The 23,599-nt window shown below is 38.6% G+C and overlaps 1 long non-coding RNA gene across 2 annotated transcripts; it reads left to right on the top strand.

Annotated features, from left to right (window-relative positions):
• Window positions 1–653: 653 nt before the first annotated feature.
• On the top strand, window positions 654–21,699 carry LOC109254709 (uncharacterized). Of its 2 annotated transcripts, none has more exons than XR_002074945.2 (5): window positions 654–995; window positions 2,230–2,368; window positions 17,535–17,648; window positions 19,404–19,487; window positions 21,595–21,699. It is a non-coding gene; the product is annotated as an uncharacterized LOC109254709 (long non-coding RNA). The 2 variants fall into 2 exon arrangements; XR_002074944.2 differs by lacking the exon at window positions 21,595–21,699 and adding an exon at window positions 21,045–21,237.
• Window positions 21,700–23,599: the final 1,900 nt, after the last annotated feature.

Raw genomic sequence — 23,599 nt, 5'->3', positions numbered from 1 at the left:
ATCATGCTTCCATCAGCAATATGTCCATTTTCCTACATCCTTCTAAACACTAGATATTTTTACTTAAAAAATTTTTTTTAATATTTATTTATTTTTCAGAGAGAGACAGAGAAAGACAGAGGCTGAGGAGGGGAAGGCAGAGAGAGAGGGAGACACAGAATCCAAAGCAGGCTCCAGGCTCGGCGCTATCAGCACAGAGCTGGACGCAAGGCTCAAAGCCATGAACCGTGAGATCATGACCTGAGTCAAAGTCAGATGCTTAACTGACTGAGCCACCCAGGTACCCCAAGGATGTTTTTACGTTTTTAAATGTAGGCTAAACTGATGTTTAAAAAAGAGTATCATGTTTTAATTTCTATACCTTTTGCCCACTGATGGGGTCAATGAGGTTGGGCTTTTTTTGTTTTCTGTTTTTGTTTTTGTTTTTATTTTTGTTTTTGTTTTTTTGGTTGGTTGTTTAAATTTTATAGCCATTTGGATTTTTCTCCTGCTCATAGCCTTTGCTTATTCTTATTTTGAGTTGTTTTCTTCTTTTCAGTTTATAGTTCTTTATCTTTTAGAACTAGCAATTTTATATTTGTATTTTTTAAATAAACTTTTAATTTTAGAACAGTTTTAGATTTACAGAATAATTATGAAGATAGTATGGAAAGTTCCCATATGACCCTCATCCTCCCTGCCCCATTTCCCTTGTTATTAACATCTTGCATTAGTATGGTGTATCTGTTACAATTAATGAACCAACATTGATACATTGTTATTAACTAAAGCCCATACTTTAGTCAGATATTCTTAGTTGTTTTTTCTAATGTCCTATTTCTATTACGGTATACCACCCAGGATACCATATTACATTTAATTGTCATGTCTCTTTAGGCTTCTCTGTGCTATGAAAGTTTCTCAGACTTTCCTAGTTTTTGATGACCTGGACGATTTTGAGGGCGCATTCTCATCTTATTCTGGATTTAAGGGACAAAAAATCCATTATCTTTTCAGTAAGTATGATGTTAGCTGTAGTTACTTCGTAGAGGTTATTTATCAGTTTGAGGAATTTCCCTTCTATCTCTAGTTTTCTGCTTGTTACAGATTTTGCAGATCTCCCCATTCTATAATTTATCTTTATATTTTGTTCTCTTTTCATAAACATCTTACACTTGTCTCCCAATACTTTTTTTGAGAGAGAGGTGAGGGGGAGACAGAGAGAGAGACCGAGCATGTGAGAGTGGGGAGGGGCAGAGGGAGAAGGAGAGAGAATCTTAAGCAGGCTTCACACCCAGCACAGAGCCTGACATGGGGCTTGATCTCATGACTGTAAAATCATGACCTACACTGAAATCAAGAGTTGGACACTTAACTGACTGAGCCACCCAGGCACCCCTCCCAACATTTTCCTAGATTATATAATCTAGGAAATCTAGGATTATATATAATCTAGATAAACCTTGAGCTGCTTTGTATCAATCACTTCTTCCATTCTTCGTTTATTTTTCTCTCCAATGTGTAAGACTTCCAAGGAGTCAAACATATAGACTTAGGATTTTTCTGGGTTCAATTTCTAGGGATTACTTCTTCCTAGTTTTTTGATCTTCGAAAAGTTCTTTTACCTCTCTGAGCCTCAATTTGCTTCTCTGAAAAAGTTGGTGTAGTATTCCTTTCTCAAAGGATCTTTGTGACATATTTATAAGTGCTGAACAAGTGGTCGTTATTTATCTTTTATGGAGAAAGTTACTGTATTTTTTCATTCTGGAAAGCATTAGAATTACACTCTCTAGCTGTGTGACATATTTGGGGAACAAAAGTGACCAGAATATATTTCCATTTATGCAACTTTTTTATTCTGTGAGTGAAGAAATATCTTGGTCATAGCTTTGACCCAACCATTTTATAGCACTGTTATAAATAAGTAATCTCTTTTTAACTATTAGCCTTGACCTGTATAATAAAAGTGTTGTTAAATTTTGTTGCAGGGAAACTTGATGGAGACAAACTTTCACATACATGAATAAAATATTATGGCCATAACTTGGAAGGTTGAGTGCTTAAATGCTTCACAGCAATTATAAGTCAACCCAAGGAATGTTATTAAATTACTAGTATGTAAATTCTTAGTATACTATTATTTCATTATGACACTCAGATGGGATTTGTATGTCCTACACACACAGTTGTCAGAGATCAGAGGTTGATGACTGCTGTCCTTTGTCCCAGTAATTATTTTGTATTTCTCAGATTTACATCACAAATTAGGAAGAACTTGGCTAGAAATAGCTAAGGTTCTGCTGACAAGAAGATTTAACTGGGAATGTGCTCTTGGAATTTCTGAATTTGAAGAAGTATGATTGCTGAAAGCATACCAAGTGTTTAAAAGGTAATATTTGCCAACCATATAAAACCAGAATTAGTCGTGGGCTAGAAATTGAGCTATCTGTGTGGTGGGAGACTGTTGTTTCCCTTGCTTTGAGTTGCTTATCCTTTTTTGATTTCTCCAGATATAAAACAGTAATCATATTTTCCATTGTTTAGCTCATGGAATGTTAGAACGGAATAGGATAATGTGGGCCTAAGATTCTTCACTTGTTTTCCATTACTTGTAGGCTGAAATCCAAATTCCTTAGCAATATCATAGTGGTTGAAAACATAGGTTTTGGAATTAGATACAGGTTGTGAGCCCAGATTCTGACTCTGCCATATACAGCCATGTTCTTGGGCAGTTTACTTGAGCTTTCTAAGTTTCAGTTTCCTCGTCTATGAAATGGAGATAATGATAGTTCCTTCCTCATCGAGGTTGGTATGAGAGTTAACCTAGGTAGTATAAGCACAATACAAGCACAGGGTTTGGTGCATTTTATGTGTTCAGTAAATGGTAGCTGCTGGTATCCACGTCTCCATGGCATATAAGGCCTTTGCTACCTGGTCTTTTTCACTTCATCTGCCATCATTAACTCCCTAAATTCATCCCATTTATTGAATACACTCCTTTATTACAACACACCTTACTTCCTGACTTTTCTCCGCTGTGTCTTTTTGATGTCAGAAATGTTATCTTATTCATAGGTGGATTTTCCTTAGTTAGCACATAGTGGAACTATAGCCAGTTGACTCAAGAAAATTGTGTAGAATCAAACTAATGTTGGGATCGTCATAAATAAATAAGGATTGGTCAAATAAGTATATAGTGGGTTCATTAAAAAATAAAGTAAATAAAAATCCCTGTGTATATAAGACATCTGAACCAGTGGTCATTGGCCAAACTAAGTATAGACCTATTTTGTTTGGTCTCTTGATGTTAAAATAAGTCAGGAAAATTTATAACAAAAGTTTTAATTTCTGACTTCTCTTGAAAAGTTTGGAGATCTAGCAACTGAACCTCCCTTGCTGCATAGAAATGGTTGGAATTCTTCAATTAGACCCATTCTCCATTCACATAACATAGATGCATCACAATAGTGTCTCTATGTGACTACCAGTATAAAGTTCATCTTTTCCTCCAGAAAACATGATTTGATTAATGCAGAATAGGAAGAGTACTGCTCTTTACCCATTCCCAGGTAGGTAGAGTTAGCTGATCTACCTGAAGAAGCAATGGCAGCCACCCACCCCACACCCCAGAAAGCCTAATCAAATGCTCTTAAAAATATTTGATCTTGTTAAGCTTATATCGCCATAGCTATGTATAGTCTTGCTGATTTTGGTATTGTTGATTTATTCTGTGCCCTCCTGAGAAGCCCTACAGTTTGTGAAGATGAATTCGAGTTATTAATAGAGATAGTGGCTTATAATAGATGAGTTTTGTCTCTTATAGCCCCATGACCCAGGTGCATGTGGTTTTGGCCACATTGAGACAGGGCCAAGGGACTATGTGTAGTCATGTTAGGAGGCTGCGTAGGGGAGTATTTGATGTGGGCATCAGGCTACTTTACATGTTGATTTTTTTTTTGGGGGGGGTGTACATTCAACTTTTGACAACTTGAATAACTGTTTGTCACCTCTGTGACTATAGGTACATCGCATACATTCCCATGCTTAGGAAAATACCCAAAAAGAACAAAGGGAAATGATTTAGCAATGATCTAGTTAATTTGGTAAATGTAAACACCCAACTGGCTATATCATATTATGTTTTGAAACTTGAATTGTGCACTACATTGACTAAATTGAGCATAAAATTGCCAGATCAGTTTACTCCATGTTTTACAGATACAGAATAAAAGCCAGATTAAGCAAAGAGATAGTATTTTCCTTTGAGCAGAGTGTGGGAATTTGAGTTTCTTATCAGACTTTGAAAACTGTGAATGTTAAATTATACTAGGATGGCACTTCCTGTTTTTACTTGTCGTTGAATTTATTTTCTTCTTCTGAAGCCCACAGCGAGCTTTTGACTGTATATCCTTTAATGCGCTGATGTGAGCAGAGATGGGGTAGAGTTGCAGCCAGAAAAAGATTTAAAAATTTACTCAAGAAAATTTTGTATCATTCAGCAGCTCAGGTACAGGAATAAACATGACTCGTCTGAGATTTGGCAACCTCACATTCCTCTTTCAAAATGAAGCACATCCAAAACACCTTCATGAGGTGCATACTAATTGTCTCTTGCTGCTTGCTAGTTATTGTGTTATTACCTAATCCAATCCAATCAGACATTCAAAAGGATATCTATTTCTAATAGTGTGATCTAGTTGGATTAAGTACAGACCCTGACATTTGGCACTGGTGCCACTGACTTACTTGTCAGACTCTTTGAAATATCAGTCAACATGACAGTGTCTGAGTTTCCATAAAGGACATTATGTTATCTGCCCCTGTGTCCAAATAAAGGTATTATAATGACTTAAAGGTAAATTGCTGTAAATGAAAATAATACAATTCAGTGAATATGCTAGGAAATCATTGGATGGATATATAGGCAATACATGTAAGAGAATAACAGAGTGACTCCATTTTCATCCTTGTTCTCCCAGGGACTGGTAGAGTGCCAAGCTGCCTATTTCCCTCATGATTGCTGAAGGATGAATTTATCCATCAGCAGTAGCGCTTTGGTAACTACTTACTCTAACAAGGTTAAGTTACTTCAACTCTGCAGATCTCAGACTTTTCTATCTATAAAATGATTGGGATTAGCTTGTAAGAAACATTTTCTTACAGGTCCAAAATTTGACTCTTTGATTTGATGTATTGTAAAACATGGCAAATATAAATATATATATATATATAATATGTATATATATTATATATATATATATAATATATATATACACACACACACACATATACTTGATAGGATGGTCTTTGAGGATTAGAGTAAGAAAATGAGCAATGACTTAAATAATAAACTTATATAAAATTAAATAATGAAAAGAAATTTATAAAAAAGATAAATAGTTGTTTTAATGGCTGATAAACAACAACCATGACTATTAGCATATGACTATTGTCCTAAGTGAAAATCTGTCCCTTTTGTGGTGTGGAGTGTGGAAATTTTAATGTTTGAAAGTTACCATCAAGAATTTTGGTGTATCGGGGTGCCTGGGTAGCTCAGGTGCTTAAGCGTCCAACTCTTGGTTTCGGCTCAGGTCATGATCTCACGGTTTTGTGAGTTCAAGCCCTGAGTCTGGTTCTGCACTGGCATTGCGAAGCCTGCTTGGAATTCTCTCTCTCTCCCTCTCTCTCTGCCCCTCCCCTGCTCACACTGTGTCTCTCTCAAAATAAATAAATAAACTAAAAAAAAAAAAAATTTTTGAGTATTAAAAGTTCCAGGTTGAGAGAGGCTTCTGTACATATAGAATTGATTTCCTCTTAATTCCAGGTGACCCGTTTTATTATGAAATGACTACCAAATCCTTTCTCTTAAAGATGTTAGGGACTGGCCTGGAAGGAGTGTGAGAACTTTCCTTCCTTTAGTTCCTTTTAAGGTGCTGAAAGCCTTGCTCCTCTGCTGAGGTCTGACTTGCCTTGGGAGCTCAAAGCTGCAGGGCCTGTTTAGCTGCTGTGTTTTACATGTGCTGACCAAGGTTTATATCCCAATTGCTTATGTATCAGAGTGCTGAAGTTGAGAAAGCACCTTTGAAAAATTCAGTGATATCTGTTCCTAGAGGGATTTATATTTGATTCTTTTTCCTATCACTCCTTCCTCTTCACTTTGTTCTCTTTTGTTTCTTCCTTTGCGTGACTCTCATTCATTTATTTATTCATAAACACATATACCAAACATGGTGTTGGATCATGAGGATAGAGAGCTAAGATATGTTACTTACTGTCTAGGAGCTTACTGCCCAGCATCATGTTTTTGGGTGCAATTTCTTTGCAAGTTTGGTCCTTTGCTATTTATAGCTTCTGGGAATGTACTTACATTTTGAATGCTTAGTTTTTGACTCTTAGCCTTATATAATTCATTCCTAAATTCTGTTATGTATCTGTAATAGTCAGCCCATTGAAGGAAGCTGTTTTTAGCCATAATTTAGTGGATATGAACACTTAATATTAGTTTTCTTTCATTTTGCAAGTATCTCTTTCAATAAAAAATTCAAAACTAGGATTTTTGCAGCTATAGGCTTTCTGGTAACCAGGTTCTAATCTTATTTGATGACTATACTTGGGGGTGAATGTGGAAAGGAAAATTTTTATTTAGGTAGTAAAATCTGACTCCTCCCCGAACTATATTGAGATCCTCTGATGAGGCTATAAACTTACTGATTCTATTTCCTTTTCTTTCTCCTTGATAGTAATGGATATGGGAGGCAAAAGACTCAGATCTCCGTTTGAAACTTCTTGGATAGTTAGTAGAGAAATCCTTGCAAGCTTTCAGAGTTGAGGATGGAGAAGCTGCCTATTATTGTAGCTAAGCCTAAGGAGAGGGAAATATTAGGAAAACACCATTGTAAGGAGCCAAGGAGTCAGTTTGTCTGAGACAGAAGAATTTTGGTTAATCAGACCTTATTGAAATTTGACTTAGTGCTTTTCAAAAACAATGGAAGTGATGTTTTGATTCTTTATTGCTTCTTAACTTTCCTCTTCCCCCAAACTTGGTGGCTTTGAACAACAATCATTATATTATATCTCCTCATTCTCTGGGCTGATTGGGTTCAGCTGAGTCCTTTTGCTTCACATGAGGTCACTTGGGGATACAGCTATCTTGGAACTCACCTGGGCCAGAGCATGCAAGATGGCCAAGATAGTAGTGGACAGGTAATATTGGCCATCAGCAGGTAGCTCAGTGGGGGCATTCTGGTGGGGGGGGGAGTCTTGATTCTCCTCAAGGCCTTCCACGCTTCTCCTTATGGCTACTTAGGCTTCCCTGTAGCATGGCTGCTGGATTTCACAAGGCAGGAAGTGGAAGCTGCCAGTCCTCTTAAAGGCTAGCCTAAAGGGTGCACGACTTTACTTCCCCTGCATTCTATTGGTCGGGAGCAGTCACAGGTCCAACGTCTATTCAAAGGGGGTGAGGAAAGAAGACTTCACTTCTCAGTGGAGGTAGTGACAAAGATGTTGCAGTTATCTTTAATCTGCTATAGTAAATCTGTTTATAGCTAATCAATATAAAAGCTGACATTTGAAAAAAAGACAGGGGCATAAAAAGGCCTGGGAAGTTCAAAATCTGCCCGAATGCATATTTTATAAAGGGGAAGAATAGCTGCGTTTTGATCACATTCAGGTGGACTCAAGGAAAGGTTACCTTAGACAGTTCATTGTTTCTCAAACTTGAGTGTTCACCAGAATTACTAGGAGGGTATGTTAAAATATAGATTGCTGGGCCACACTCCCAGAATTTCTAAGTAAACAGGCCTGGGGTGGGGCCAGGGGATTGACGTTTCTAAGAAACTCCCAGATGATGCTGATGTTAATGGTCTTGGGAACCACACTTTGAGAACCACTGCCTTAGACTGTGCAGGGCCAGAAAGAGTGAGGAAAAGAGGAAAAAAGAAGGAAATATATTATTTTCCCTCTAATAGTATTTTAAAAAGCCTAGTGTCAATAGTATAAATTTAAGTTTCAGGCCACCATGAACATATTAACATAGGGCCTTTATGTTTGTCAGAGTAATTAATCCTAGTGCTACAACATGAGCCCCTGAAATCTCATTAGCTTAACACAACAAAGGTTTATTCTTACTTATGTCAAGTCCAATATGAGTCAGTAGCGTTCCTCTGTAGGGGCTACAGCATCTGGAACGTGTACCTCTTTGCTGCTGATGCAGGGGAAGAGAGAAGAGAAGAGATAAGCAAGCCACATCAGCTCTTACTGCCCCAGCCTAGAAGTGACTCAGGTTCCCTTCTCTCAGAGTCCATTGGTCTGAACTAGTTGCATGACCCCCACCTAACTGCAAATTAGGCGGGGAAATGTAGGGCGGGGGGACACAGTTAGCTAGTAAGCCCTAACTATCTCCACTATGGCACCCGACTAACTTTAGTGTCCATGTTCTGTGGTTAGGCAGAGCTGGACGTAGAAAGAATCCCATGAGCCCTCAAACCCATATGTACACCTCTGCTTATAGTTATTCAAACATTATTATTCCTTTAAAAAATATTCATTCTCTTCTGAGTAATTTTTTGTTTTATTCCTAATTGTCTGTGTGGCATTAAACACAGTGTCTAATGATATCATTATCTCAAAAGAAAAATTCATTGTGAAAACTTCATCTCCTGTTACAAATAATTTGGTAAACCCTCGTTATTAGGCCATTTTAGTTGTTCTATTAAGGACTGATTAAATAAGATACCATCTCTTTTTCTTTGCCAATTTTGCCAAGCACATAATTCTTTCGGTAATTATTAAAGCAATTATGGTGCTGGATTCCATTGGCAATAAGTAGTATCAGGACTTTGAAAATCATCTTGTGGGCATTTTTGAAAATAAAGGAACGGAATTTATTTTTATCCCATCTGTACAAATCCCATTGTTAGATGAGTATTAGGTAATATAGTAAAGAATACTGTCAGTGAGAAACAAACCACAATTTAGGTTTAATTTATTCATCGGATTGCCTCTTACTATTGTTGCCTACCTTTGTCTGGAATTCTTTTTTTGTGGTGCTCCCACAAAAACTGATAGTGGCGAACAGGATTCCCAGCCACATAGAGACTCTTTGGTCATGGGAAAGCAGTTCCTTTTTCCCTCTGCTGATGAGAAGACTTTATTTGGCAGATGAAACCTTTGTAACATGCTACACACCCAGTCTCACTAGCTTTGAGGCCAATTTCCATTTCAATTTTGTTCCTTAAATTCTACAGGTTTGATTAACATCTCTGATATGTTGAAACAATATGGCGAAGAGGTGGTTTTTTGCAGGAATGTGCTTGACTGGTAGCAGTCACCTGTCTTTTTTGGTAAACTAAAATTCTATATGTCATGATTATTAGAAAGCATCTGAGTTATGTACTTTGATGGCTTTGTTACATAGTCTCAGTTTATACTTAGAATCTTTATAGGATTTCCCCCTCCACACACACAATTATTTAGTAGCTACAAGACTGGCAGCTCCTTTAAGTTAACAAGTGACAGATCAGCATTATTCTTCCCAATGAGCAGATGAAGAAACTGAGACAATTTTGTGACTAGTCCAAAGCGTCCTGGTGAGTCAGGGGCAGAGTTAGGATTAAACTTTAGTTTAAATGCTCAGGCCAAAGCAGCTTGTGTAACTTAGAAGTTAACTTTTTGAAGGTAGAGACGCTGTCTTATGTTAATATTTGCTAGAGCAATAGCATGATGTGCAGTTATAAAAATTGGAGACTATTTAAATTAATTCATCTGATCCATTTCAGAAGTATAGCTGCAATTCCATACCTGGGATAGGTGAAGACGGGCTTACGTATACACAGAAAGCAGCATAATGAATTGGAAAAAGCAAGACACTACAGTTGGAAGAAGCAGATTTCAGTGAGAGCTGTGTGATCTTGGTCATGTCACATAACCTCTCACGAAGTTTACAAGTGTCTTCACTTGTAAAATGTGAGGCATCAGAACAGATGTTTCCTAAGGTCTCAATTTCTATTGCAGAATTTTGAAACTGTTATATTTGTGTGAGGAGGGATCCTCCTTAGATAAATCTTAATATAACCAAAATTAGCATTCTTTTAAAGATTTATTTTTAAATGCAATTGCTATGAGAGACAGTTTCTTTGGTTCTCACTTGGCATCTGTGATCTTTTCTCTGACATCAGCTCTGCTGAAGAGCATAGAAGGGGATTATGGAATAAGGCTTGGCTATGAGGAGGCTGAGTGTGCAAAGCAGGAACAAACTTGTAAGGCCAAGCTCTCTCTACAACCCTGCTTCCCATTCTTCCCAGAGCTGGAGGCTGAACTCTAAACCACCTCCTCCTACCCACTACCTTACTGATGGATTGAAGAAATGTTTGTGTAGGGAGGGTGTTTGCTAGGCTATTTTGGTAGTAGCCCTTGTGTATACCCTCACCCCCATGTAGTTGGTTGGATTCCCATGGAATGAATCTTGAGAAATTTGCTTTTTCAGCTTCTTTGTCTCCTCCCACCCTTTTACCTAGTGACAAGAAGGATGTGGCATCAATCTCAATAAAATACAGTGGTGCCTCCCCATTTCTCCACCTGTCCTTGTGGAAGAGAGCTTGGTAAAAATTCATCAAGGGCAGAGTATGGGGGGTTGGAGTCCCGTGGAAGAGTTTTCTCTGCAGAGTTCAGGCTTAATTCTGAATATCACTGACCCAGGGGCCAGTTTCACATCCTGCAAAAAAGCTCTGGAAGAATGTGTCAGCAGAACTGGCATTGCATGTCTAGACAAAGAATTGATATTAGCATCATCAGCCAGCATCCAATCTGTTAACTCTTGTGTAAGCATTTGTTGTCTGTGCCTCAGGCATTTTTTGGCTTAAAATGAAAACTGTTGGTCTAAGATTTAGACTTCGGTCTTTCAGGAGGTTCTTTCAAGACAGGGAATCACAAGGTAATTTATTTCAAGATCAGATATTTTATTGATTAATATGAAAGTCTCTTCAGTTTTTTTTTTTTTTATTTTTCACTAAAGTGGTATCTGCGTCATCACCACTTTTATTTTATTATATATTCATTATTTCAAGAAACATTTATTAAGCACCCGCTGGGAATCTACACAGGGAATTCTCCTAGGCTGCTCTGATAGATACACTGATGAATAAAACAGCTAAGGTCCCTGCCCTTCTGGAGTTCATAGCTTAATGGGGAGAATGACCACAAACAAGAGTAACAGGATATTTCTGTCTCAGTTTCGGCTGAGGCACCAAAGAACAAAGCAGTAGGTGTCAGGTTCTTTGGCTTTTTAAACTGAAGTGCTAGACTACCTCTCCAGGATTTGAAAAAAGGGTACCTCAGAACTGGTTTTGCCAGCCTGAACCCATCATCCACCTTCAGGGCATTGAAGAGAAGGCTTAGTATGCTGAGAGATTCAAGTGCTGTTTGAATTTCTTTAAGAAGAGTTGTCACTGTGCTGTGTAGTTGTCCTCACTTCAGGAAGGGGATGACTTCAAACCTAGTTGGGAGGAGGCTTCTAGGGAACCAGTCTGAGAGAGCACTGTTTTGTGTTTTGTGGAGTTTTGGGACTTAAGGACTGATATCTGAGGCATTTCAAAGCAGAAGCCATAGTAAGGGTAGGAATGGGATATGGTAGGGCAGCAGAGAGAAAAAAAAATGGCTCCATTGGGATTGGCCAGTACTTTTAAAGTTGACTGGGTGAGAATTGACTGAGACAAGACCAGACAGGGTCATCTTGAAGGTAACTTGACAAAGAGGACCATAAGGAGGGATGAGGTGACTGGAAAAAGATAGGCCTCTGGAATGGGGCAGCTGAACGGGAATGAGGGGGAAATTCTTATGGGACCAACCAGAAAGAGTCTTGCCTAGCAAGGCAATTGTAGGTAAGACATCTGCTATGATGGGAACCTCTGAAAACTTCACAAAGAGCAGGATTGGGAAGCTTGGGTGTTTGCCAAGTGCAGAGGTATCAACTCCAGATTACAGCCAAATCTGACAAGTTAGATCTGTCTTCCCCTATCCTCCTCCATCCCCTGCCCCACCTTGAAAGGGCCCAGGATGGGAAGAGGTAAAGTGAGAAAGCTGACAAAGGCTGGCTTCCTCGACAAGCTGTCAAGCCTGAAGGAGATATGAGCTGGCAGAGGGGAGAAATTGTGGATTAGCTTAGGTTTAGAGTCTTGATATTAAAGTCACCCAAGAAAAGGGACTATTTGTTTATGACTGGGAAGTGACTAGGACAGTTATGGGACTGGTGGGATATTTTCATTATCTTCCCAACAGTGAAGAACATAGGAAGTTGAGCAGATTTGAAGGCTAAATCTCCCAGAAGTGGGAGAGGATAAATCACTTTGGGTTCATGACATACTGATCCAGGTTCCTTTAACCTGGATATGCTAGTAAATGAGTAAAATATAAAATATGGGGGGCACCTAGATGGCTCAATCCATTGAGCATCTGACTCTTGATTTCCCTTCAGGTCATGATACCAGAGTTGTGGGATTGAGCCTAGCATTGGGCTCCTCACTGAGCATGGAGCCTACTTGGGATTCTCTCTTTCCCTCTGCCCCTCTCCCCTGCTTGCATGCTCTCTGTCTCTCTCTCAAACATATATATAAACATATATATATATATATATATATATATATATATAGTATATAAGAAACTATGTTCTTAAAGAATAGTGGGGAGGGGTGGTAGTGGTAGAGAGCCTAGTTAGATAGCTCAACAAGGATGACCTTTCAGGAAATGGTAATGAATCAGAAAGAGTCAGTTGTGCTGTGTTTCATGGGAGTTGGGGGAGGGAGGTGCCTGCAGAATCCAGGGGAGAGGGAACAGCATGTGTAAAGTTTGTGTGGAATCCTATGATCAGCGTCCAGGAAACATTTGGGTGGATTCAACCAAAGGTATTTTCATTCTTTGTTCAGGGCACTGAGTTTAATGCCACATCTACAAACAGGATAAATACCTCCTTCACTGAGGTTTAAGACTTAATTGATCATTGTTGGGGAAAAAACCACTTTGATAAAAGGTAAGATCTAAAATCTGTAAAGAGTGAGGAAGCTCCCATCCTCTGCCCTCAAGCTCTTGATGGTCCCAGATAACATTCTCCTTTTCTGAGAATTTCCATGACAAGCAGTCTCTTTTAGTGTGCTGGTGACCTTTTATGGAGTGTAGGGACAGCTGGGGAAAGAAACACAGAGCTCCTCCCCTGACAGTCCCGGGAGGGAGGGAAAGCCTTTTAACTTGTTCTAGGGCTTTGTTTATGTGTAAGGCTGAGAAAAGGCTACTTGTAAGCATGCCATCCAAAATAATAGAGGTAAGATGTCAACAATTCTGTCACTAGGGGCAGATATACCTTCTCAATTTAACACAATGATTGTAAATGTGGTTTGCCTTTGCTGGCAAAAGTTTGTTCACTCAGGAAATAAAAAGAGCAGAAAGATGAACAGACAGCCTAGAGAAGGCCTGGGGAGAGTCTCTGCAGGAATGTGGACTCAACCATTTAAAGCTGAGATCCCAAGCAGATGGTGACCTCAGCGAGTGCCTGTGCTGATGGCACTTTCCCAGCCTTGCTGGTGTTCCAGCTGGCACTCGGTCTCCACCAGGAGATGAAGCATTTTGGGGCAGGGAGTAAGGCACCCAGGCTTGTGGGGACTCCCAGGAAGTGAGGTCTAACCGACAGCCCCTGCTTTCAAGGAACTATCTGATTGGGAGACAGAATCTACATTGCCGACACATCTAGTAGTCATATGTACAGAGTCAACCCAAGGAGGTAAAGAGAGGTAAAATATGCTCCCTGTGAAGACCAGGAAAGGACAGTACAATGTAAATTGCCAAAGTTTTCCATGTCTCTAGTTTTTATATCTATTCACCATCCAAGCAACGTGCACTCAGCAGAGAAACTGACAAATGCAGACAGTGTAAGAAATCAGCTATTTTTGTTATTAAAGAATGTTTTGTAAATAGAGAAGTGACTTCTGAATTTCAGAGGAATTTGTGCAGTCTTTCCCCCTTTCCCATTGGTGGGGAGAAATAATTTGCCTCATTAGAATCTGTGCCCCTTAGACAGGAGCCAGTCCCCAAACAGGCTGCCAGGTACACAGAAGGTCCTCGATGAATGTATTTAAAACTCAAAGTTCTGTGATTTAGGGATCTAAGATTTTCATTTTTTTTTTTTTTTTTTTAGAAATTTGAGTTAGAGTGCTTTGTAACTAGTCTCTCTTGCCAGTATTCTATATGAATATTAGACCTTAAGATATTCTTTTTTTGATATTCCTTATTTTACCAATACAATGTATTTCAAAAATCAGTTTTCAGGTTGATATTGTGGTCTTTAGGCATGTTTTTTCCTTGATGACACATTATAGTAGCAAGAACATGAACATTTGAGTCAGGTAAACATGAATTTGAATACCAGCCTTATAACCTTTATATCTGGAGTTTGAGGTGAGGCCCTAGATTCCCATTTTTGAGGCTTCACGCTGACCCTCTGATAGACACAGCCCTCCTCATAGAGAGAGAATTCTGAGTGGCCAAGAACACATGCCAACCTGAAACCACTGTCCCTGTGCTCTCAGAATTCTGGATTCCTTGCCCAGGCTACTGGGAACACACTGGGGCCAGAGATAAGCTGGCAGGATGGTCCAAATTTTCACAGAATGCGGCCTGAAGGGGATAGATGTAGGGTGGGAAGAAAGACAGGGTAGATCACTGGGCTGGGGAACTATCATTTGTACTCTTATGTTGGGTCCTGAAAACGTCAGGGGAGGGTCCTTTATATCTGACTCTCAGTCACATTGCTTGCAAACAACTTGACCTTTCTGAACCTCACTTAACCTCCTTCAAAAATATGTGTAAGAATTCCTTCTTACAGATTTTAAGGGTCCAATTAGATTATTATATAAACATAATTGTATGAAACATAGTAAACCAAAAATTCCTATCACTGTTATCAATCTTGGCTAGAGTTTCAGGCTAAACTGAAAATGTCTACTAAAGCTGCCATACAACTGAAATGCGTTACTAATTACATTATTAGCACTAACAGTATTTCAGGTATATGGTCTCTTATCTGAAACCTTTGGGCCAGATGTTTCCCGAATTAATACCTTTTTTTGGATTTTAGAAATACGTATATAAACCATATATTGCATTACACTGGGAATATTTGAGGCAGGGCCATGTTATTAAATACATTGGTATTTTCATAGCAAAACCTGTTGATCACTATGTGATAAGTAAACAGCATACATAGCCTCATGTTAATCCAGGGCAGTTTATTTTTTTTTAATACATTTTTATATTTTGGAACAGTTTTAGATTTACAGAAAGATTGCAAAGATAGTACACAGTTCCCCTATGTTTTAAATATTGTTATCATCTTACCTTACTGTGGCATATTTGCCATAATTAATGAGCCAAGACTGATACATTATTATTAACTAAAGTTCATACTTGATTCATGTTTTCTTAATTTTTACCTAATATCCTTTTTCTGTTCCTTGATTCCATCTAGGCCACTCCATTACATTTTGTTGTTATGTCGGATATTTTATAGACTATGTTTCAGTTGGGATTTGTCTGATGGTTTAAGATTAGACTGGGGTTATGGGTTTGACCACAGAGGGAGAGTGCCATTCTCATCACATCTGAAGGGTACATACTATTAGCATGACTTATCACTGTTAATGTTGACCTTGATTACCTGGCTGTGGTATTTTTTGTCTTATTTCCCCACTATAAAGCTACACATTTTTCTTCCCTTTTCATTCTGTGTTTTTGGAAGGGAAGTCACTATGCATGACCTGTACTTAAGGAGTGGGGATTATGTTCCCTGTCCTAGAGGGTGGAGCATCTGAATTATTTAGTATTCTTCTGCATGGGAGATTGATCTCTTCTCCGTAGTTCAGATTTTGCTGCCGATGAGTTAAGGAATTTTTAAATTTTATTTTCATTTTTTTTTTTAATTTTTTTTTTTTCAACGTTTTTTTATTTATTTTTGGGACAGAGAGAGACAGAGCATGAACGGGGGAGGGGCAGTGAGAGAGGGAGACACAGAATCGGAAAGAGGCTCCAGGCTCCGAGCCATCAGCCCAGAGCCCGACGCGGGGCTCGAACTCACTGACCGAGAGATCGTGACCTGGCTGAAGTCGGACGCTCAACCGACTGCGCCACCCAGGCGCCCCTATTTTCATTTTTTAGTATTGTGGATAGGGATTATGGACAAGAACCAACATTATATCTAAATTTAAAAAGTCTTACAACATGTGTGTACCCACTCTTGGTTACAGAAGAGATGAGTGATGTTTCCTTATAAAAAGAATGATAGGGGGAGCCTAGGTGGCTCAGTTGGTTAAGCATCCAACTTCGGCTTACATCATGATCTTGGGGTTCCTGAGTTCAAGCCCTGCTTCAGGCTCTGTGCTGACAGCTCAGAGCCTGGAGCCTGCTTCACATTCTGTATCTCCCTCTCTCTCTGTCCTTCCCCCACTCGTGCACGCCTTCTCTCTCTCAAAAAAATGAATAAACATTAAAAAAAAAAATGAATGATAGGAACTAGTAGGAAGGGATAATGGTGGCCTGTTTCCCAGAGCAATGGATGGTCCCTGCCCATCACACATGAGAGGCTGTACAGTTTTAAATAAGTAGTATGTTTGGTTGGTTCCATACCTTCATAACAAATTCAGCTTGAAGGGAAATAATGGGAAATATGGTCATGGCCAAGTTAAGAATATAAATTTTAAAAAAGAAGACAAATTTTCCCTTTCATGTTTTGTCAGACCTTTTTTCACATAAATTTTCATAAAAACTCGTGGGATTATTAAGGACTGGGAGAGGTGTGTATAGAAGGAAATCTCAGTGGCTCTTGCCTTGGGCATGCTGTGTCACTTCCCACAGTCAATGAGGGGCCCGGTCTACTCTCCTACATTCCTGCCTGCCTCTTAGATGCCCCATACCTGCCCCTAGGCAGCTTTCCGTGACACATAGTCAGGTTAAACCCTCTTTCTCCTCAACTCTTCTCTGCCACCTTCCCCTCAACCTGGGTAAGACCCTCTTAGGACTTTTCTTGTTCAAACCTAAGTCCCCTGTGGCCTCTGTATGGCTTCAGAAACTTCTACCAGCAGTAACATTCAAAGTATCTGACACTCTATGACCTAGAGCTGCAACTGGGCCTTGTGCCAGGCACAATCCCTCTGGATGCAGAGAGTCCAGTGCGAGAGAAATCACTGAAGGATGTGTGAGGGGGTATGGAACCACAGCTATTTATCAACTCGAAGGGGGAGTTTTTGATCTTTTAACATACAGGGAAAGTAAATATTATTAAATATATTTTGTATCATGTTGGTCATTGGAGCTTTCCAGAATTAAGCCCTAGCCTCCAGTTACTGATTACTGACATATTGCTTACACATTCTCAAGGTTGTCTTTCCAACTTGTGGAATCACTCACTGAAGCTCCAAGAAGGCATCCATTTAATTAGGGCAACCGTGTGACTAAATATTAACACGTTGCTGTTTGAACTTACCCCTGAAGCCTAATAGCCTATGTCATTATGGTCTTAGGACTAACTCATGAGATGATATGATGCCTGGGCAGCACCAGAATTGTTAAAAATGGACTGACAGAAATGTATCTGTAGTGACTCTTTTCCTACTTCAGCCTTCAAAGGAACACAGGTCAGGAAATTTATTTTCTATTGATTTCACTTGATCTCTCTCCAGCCTGTGATTTCATTGCCTATAATCACATTCATTTCTTTAGTATTCTGTCTCTTTCACCTAATTTAGAGAAATGTGTGGATGTCTTGAAAATGGTACAAACTTCTGAAGAAAAAAAAATAGTTATACGTAATTTGGATGATGAATAAACTTCAAATAACTCTCTGAATTTGAGCTCCAATTAGGAGAAATAATTAAACATGTTGGCATTGAAGAAATAAAATATTTTAAACCACTCTCTGATCTTGGTTGTGTCTCTTTTTCAAAGTCCAAAAATTAAACATAATGATGGACTAGATAAATAAGTTTATTATTCACCATCTCGTTATGCTACTTGATGAATTGACTGGAATTTCTCAGACACCTTCTTTTCAAAGGCCCCCCTGGGGGGCACAATCCCCTCAAACCTAGTTTCTGTGATATTTTTAAACTGCATGTCACTGGGTTTAGTTGCCAAAGCAAAGGCCTTAAACTTGTTAAAATTCCTCTACCTATAAAAATTATTTGAATACTGTAAGTCTTACAATATATTTTATACTTTTACTAGTAAAATAATATGTGTGTTGTAAAACTGTTTATGCAGTTCATTTGGAAATTTTTTGTGTACTGCCTTGTGAAAAATCTTCTACTGTATCTTGAATTGTTTTTTGTTGATTTCATTAGATTATGTTCACACCCCCTCCTTCGAATGGTTTGAAAAAACTATTAAGTTCCAAAATTAAGACATATTATTTTCAATTTATAACAGAACATTTCGTTTAACTGTTCTTGGACCAGAAAGACCTGGAATCTTGTCTGGTTTTGCCCTATCTGTGTGATCAGCAGCAAGCCACTTAACTTCCACGGGTCGTGATTATCTCATCTGTAAAGGAAGGGCTTGGACTAGATAATTTCTAAGGTTGCTCCAGCTTTATAATTTGGATGATAGGATTTGATCTGGCAAATCTCCCAGAAGGATATTCTCTGAGTTTGAGAAGGCTGTCCTAATTTGACCATGGATGTTTTGAATTTGGAAAAACCTCTTAGAAAACTCCCAAAAGACATACTCCCAAAAGCATACTCACTGGCTCTAGAGGCCTGATGTCCTAAACCATCCTTCTGTTACACCACTCAGACAGCAGGTCGGGGTGCCACGGATGCCACACTCACAACATCATGGCAGCAGGGAGCTGGCTACACACGAGAAGCATGAAACTGCCAGCAAAAGCATTGTTCATAAAGAGAACTTCAGCTGAGAGCTGAGTTCAAAAATTTTCAGCCCAATACACCAGCAGTTGGCTTTCTCACTTTTCTTGGTTGTGTTATGTTAGCATTTTTTACTTTCTGAGCCTTTGTGTGCAAGCCATGGTGTTTACAGAAATAGATGCATAAAAAATACAAATCAAAATGTCATATCCTGTAAACATAATATAAGCTGATTATTTTAAATGTTTTCTTTACTCAAGCAGGTGGATTTAGGGCATGACAGCAATAATAACCATTCATCTAAAGAACAGATTTTGATCAAGGAAGTCTCCAATTGGTTCCATATATAATCTTTACTCTTAATTTTCCCAGGGCAAAAATTGCACAAAAGAAACAAACTGCAGCTCTTGAAATATAATACCAGTGGAAAAACAAACAAACAAGCAAAAACCAAATAAAATCTCAAGACAAAAACTGGCCTAACCATGACAACTAGAACTTAAAAAGGATCTTGCCACACCTTTGCAGCCACCCATATCCAGTCTGTATCCTGGAAAGACTTATGACTAACCAAAGAGATGGGAGACCATGAAAAGAGTCAGTCATGGATTGGTAAGCACAGATTGATCCAGGGAAGACTTACAGTGAATTTTATTTCAATGCCTTTTATTGTTTTTTTATCATACAATCTGTGTCTGTCAGCAACAGCCTTTGACTGCTTCTTTTGCCGATCTGAAATGCTAAGAGGATCCTTGTTTAACCTGTTTTTAATAACTGCATCTCTATGCCACCCTCACCATCATTTCATTTGCTCTCAGGACCAGAGGTCTTTACTCACATTATGTTTAAGGATCTATTATAATATGATTAAGGGGGATGGGCGGTAATTATACAGGAAATGAAAAATCAAGAATCTTATGTTTCTGTCTTGGGTAAGGACTGTAAATTACAGTTCTGCCACAGCGGCCTTCTCTCCCATAGGGTTACTGTTATGAGAACACTGGTGACAGCACATTTGACGATTTATGGTTTATATTTATCATATGAATGTGCCGTAAGCACTGACATCTGATATGTAAGCAGAAGTAGATGCTGCAGTTAATCACAAGAGATTTCCTATGAAAGATTGATAAATGTGTATTTCATGAAAATGATTGTCAGCACTACTTTAAGTAGATAATGCTGCCCTTAGTGAGGAGAATGTAGAATAAATGGCAGTTGTTTTTATTTCATGCCACAGTCTGTGTGTTGAAAGTTAGGTTAATTACCCTGATTATATGATTAATGCTTAGATTTAGTAGCATTCATAATTTTGCATTTTGTGACCTTCAGTTGTTCAAGCCAGCTGTTTTGCTTGCCAGGTGTGCTCAAACTGGCAAAAGTCTAGGACCCAGCTAAAGTGTGATGTGGACTTACCTTTAGACTTAAAAAGAAAAAAATTAAATCATGAGATTCCACTGTGGTGAATATACTGTAATTTTTTTAAAATGCTAATGAAATCCCCACAACATGTTCAGAGCTAAACAGCAGAGAGGATGTGGACCATGCTTATTCTTTACAGTCTAGGTACTTGGGAGACCCTTTGCATTAGCACCTTCTGCTGTGTGCCATCCTCTCTCCCTACCTGGGGAGGCTGGTGTAGGTAGGGCTAACCTTACCTGTGGTGGCAGTAGGTAGCCTCCTTTCTAATGCTACTTTTCTTCTATTAATTTGTCCTTATTAAACTCTTATCTACCAATTGATTCGTAGGTAGACAGATAGATAGATGTATGTATAATTTACTCAAGTGATAAAATGTATTGAGTACATTTGTGTACAAGCTATGTAGAATATAGAAAAAGTAAATATATCAGTCCTTTGCTCACAGAGATGTGTGGGAGATGAGACATAGTCGTATATAAATATAATATAAGGTATAGAGTGTCAACTGCCATAAAAAGGAAAGAGCTGAAGTACTCTTTCCTATGGATTAAAATGAAGCTATATTCAGGGTACAACCTCATTTTGGCTCCAGTCTGGACAACTGATCTGGCTAGCCCATCATCTAGCAGAATCTAAAACAGTAGAACCCATGAGGAGTAAGATTTGCTGGAGGAAGCATTACAAGATAAGATCAGGAAGATGGTTGACTCACCGAGTTCTGTTTTGTTCTGTGCATTGGGGGCACAGAAGAGAACAGACAGACATGGTCTCCCACAGTCTGGAAGTAGTTTTAATGAAGAACATGATCAACCAGAAAGCAGAAGGAGGGTGTGTAGAGGAAATAGACAAAACAAACAAAGAAGCAAACAAATGGTACCTGGTTGCAGTCCTGTCTTGGGTTGGCCAAGAATGTGAATAAATGTTATACGCCTGGATCAAATATTTTCCATTTTTCTCTCTCTTTTTGCACTGAGTCTGTGAGTTAGGAAGAAGTACCAGGTGTTATAGTGGGAAATAGATCCTGGAATGGTCCAGGACTGACATGAGGAAGGCTAAGGGAGACTTGGTGAGACATGAAAATTGGGAATTCGGAGAAGGGATGTACACATGGGTTGGTACTGAAGTTACTGCCATTTAATGGTTATATTTATAAATATTTTGATTTTGAGAAGATTAGAAGTGGCTGAGGAGAAATGAAAGGCTCTGAGAGTGGTCAGGCAAGTGGGTGATAGGAGAGGAGAAAGTGTGAGTGGAAATCTGACAACTCAGCAGATTCCTCAGTCTTTTTTCCCACTAGGTAAAGGAACATTGTCTTTGGGTTGGTGGTAAGGGAAGACAGAAGAAATGGAGAAAAAAGGTAGAGCAGAAACCTGAGGCACAGCTGGATTGAGGGCCCGTTCACTGGTGAGAATGTGTGTGTGTGTGTGACAGGGGTGGGGGGGGTGCGAGGGTAGAGATGGACTAAGTCTATATGGAAATATACTAAGAATGTTAAAGAGTCATATAATGTAAGAATCAATTGTATGTATTGTTTCCATTTATGTTTTATGTCTTCCCTCCAGTCCTGCTTCCCTTCCTTCCTTCCATCCCCTTTCTTTTTCTTTTTTTAAGTACTGATTAGGGTATATAAGTTTTCTTTTTCCCTTGCTAAGTAAATGCCCATCTACCCTATGGTGTGCTGCCAAGGAAATAAATTCATGATTATGTACATACATTTATTATAAAGTCTTCTGGTATATATAAAAGATTTGTTACAAATAACAAAGTATAAATATTCTTTATTGTAAATTTCATATTAGTCAGTTGATTCTTATGGACTGCTCTTATTGATTTTTAGTATTCTAGTATTCTTAGTATTCTTAGCCAACCTATGGTTGCAACTGATGAAAGAACATAGTCTTGACATGAACATCACTTGTATTTTCATGTGAGTTAACAGATAAAACAAGGATGACTCAGCGAAGACCTGCGTCAGAATTTCAGTTCATCTATGGCATGAATGGATGCTGAAGTAGCTAATAATTTTTGAATACTGTAAGAACATTTCCTGAAGCTTTTTGGGTTTTTTTGTTTGTTTTTAGTTACTCATAAAGATGACACCTTTTTGATTTAATCTACATTCTTCACATTTTCTCACTTTCATTATTCATTAACATTCTCATCACTTTCTTAAATCTAGAAAATTAACAAAACAATCAATCAAGCCCTGACTGGTAGCTTTTGTCAATTTCCATGGTATAAATACTTAAGCATGGTGTCAACGACATACGACATACGCAATTGGGGAGAAAAGTGCAGCAGCACCCCATTACACAGTATTTTCTCCATTCAGATACAGTAGATGTAAATAACCCCAAGAGCAGGGATAACAATAAATGTAGTAAAATAATTAAGAAAATGATGATTTTTGAATTTTTTTGATTTATTGTAATATATGTTTGAGAATTTATTATGTTTATTTTTCATGAATTTAGTTGTAAATTTCTATGATTTAGTTTTTAATAATGGCAGTGTTTCACAAATTATTTGAGAAATTCTTGAAAATTCAACAATCAGCTCTCTTGGGCCAGAATGAGTCTCCTTTTGTTTTTTGTTTTTTTTTGTTTTTTTTTGTTTTTTATTTTTTTAATATATGAAATTTACTGTCAAATTGGTTTCCATACAACACCCAGTGCTCATCCCAAAAGGTTCCCTCCTCAATACCCATCACCCACCCTGCCCTCCCTCCCACCCCCCATCAACCCTCAGTTTGTTCTCAGTTTTTAACAGTCTCTTATGCTTTGGCTCTCTCCCACTCTAACCTCTTTTTTTTTTTTTTCCCTTCCCCTCGCCCATGGGTTTCTGTTATGTTTCTCAGGATCCACATAAGAGTGAAACCATATGGTATCTGTCTTTCTCTGTATGGCTTATTTCACTTAGCATCACACTCTCCAGTTCCATCCATGTTGCTACAAAAGGCCATATTTCATTCTTTCTCATTGCCACGTAGTATTCCATTGTGTATATAAACCACAATTTCTTTATCCATTCATCAGTTGATGGACATTTAGGCTCTTTCCATAATTTGGCTATTGTTGAGAGTGCCGCTATAAACATTGGGGTACAGGTGCCCCTATGCATCAGTACTCCTGTATCCCTTGGATAAATTCCTAGCAGTGCTATTGCTGGGTCATAGGGTAGGTCTATTTTTAATTTTCTGAGGAACCTCCACACTGCTTTCCAGAGCGGCTGCACCAATTTGCATTCCCACCAACAGTGCAAGAGGGTTCCTGTTTCTCCACATCCTCTCCAGCATCTATAGT

Source organism: Panthera pardus, unplaced genomic scaffold (assembly GCF_024362965.1).
Source record: "Panthera pardus isolate Hobbes unplaced genomic scaffold, ASM2436296v1 HiC_scaffold_2, whole genome shotgun sequence".
In the NCBI taxonomy this organism is placed as follows: Eukaryota; Metazoa; Chordata; class Mammalia; order Carnivora; family Felidae; genus Panthera; species Panthera pardus.
Note: the sequence above shows the minus strand (reverse complement) of the source record. Positions and strands in the feature narration are given on the sequence as shown.